The 596-nt window shown below is 37.1% G+C and overlaps 1 non-coding gene across 1 annotated transcript; it reads left to right on the plus strand.

The window, feature by feature from the left end:
- Positions 1–201: 201 nt before the first annotated feature.
- LOC111762172 (U1 spliceosomal RNA) lies at positions 202–361 on the plus strand. The gene has a single exon (XR_002795355.2). It is a non-coding gene; the product is annotated as a U1 spliceosomal RNA (small nuclear RNA).
- Positions 362–596: the final 235 nt, after the last annotated feature.

Genomic DNA, 596 nt, shown 5'->3' on the forward strand with positions numbered 1-596 from the left:
TTTGTTCTTTCATTTACAAAACCTGGACTCCCTGCTGACTTACTTCCTTTGGCACTCCTGTGTTTGTTTTAAATGTCCATTCTGGTTTGAGGGTTACTACCTAGTTAATTCCATTCTCATTTTCCAGCTCTTTCATTTTTCTAGTGTAGGGAATGATTTGTGAAACTTCCTATTCCTCCATTTGCCCCCAAACTTATTAACATACTTACCTGGCAGGGAGCTACCATAACCACGAAGGTGCTTTTCCCAGGATGAGGCTTATCAGTTGCACTCCGGATGTGCTGACCACTGTGATTTCCTCAAATGTGGAAACTTGGCTACATAATTTGTGGTAGTGGGGGTCTATGTTCCTGCTCTCCCTTATTTAAAAAACAAAACAAAACTTTTTATTAGCAGCTATGTGGAAAAGGTAAACATTTTGATTATATCATAGAAAGGCAGACAAATAATAGTAAAACAGCTTCTCAAATAACTGTACCCAAATATTATTGTTTAATAGACTGCCCATTTATGGAATCTTACTTTTAATTTAAAACTCCTCAGAATATGATAATTTTACACATAGAAGAGGTGGCATTGGATTGGGAAAAGTGGAC

The sequence above is a fragment of the Dasypus novemcinctus genome, chromosome 13 (genome assembly GCF_030445035.2).
Source record: "Dasypus novemcinctus isolate mDasNov1 chromosome 13, mDasNov1.1.hap2, whole genome shotgun sequence".
Classification (NCBI taxonomy): domain Eukaryota; kingdom Metazoa; phylum Chordata; class Mammalia; order Cingulata; family Dasypodidae; genus Dasypus; species Dasypus novemcinctus.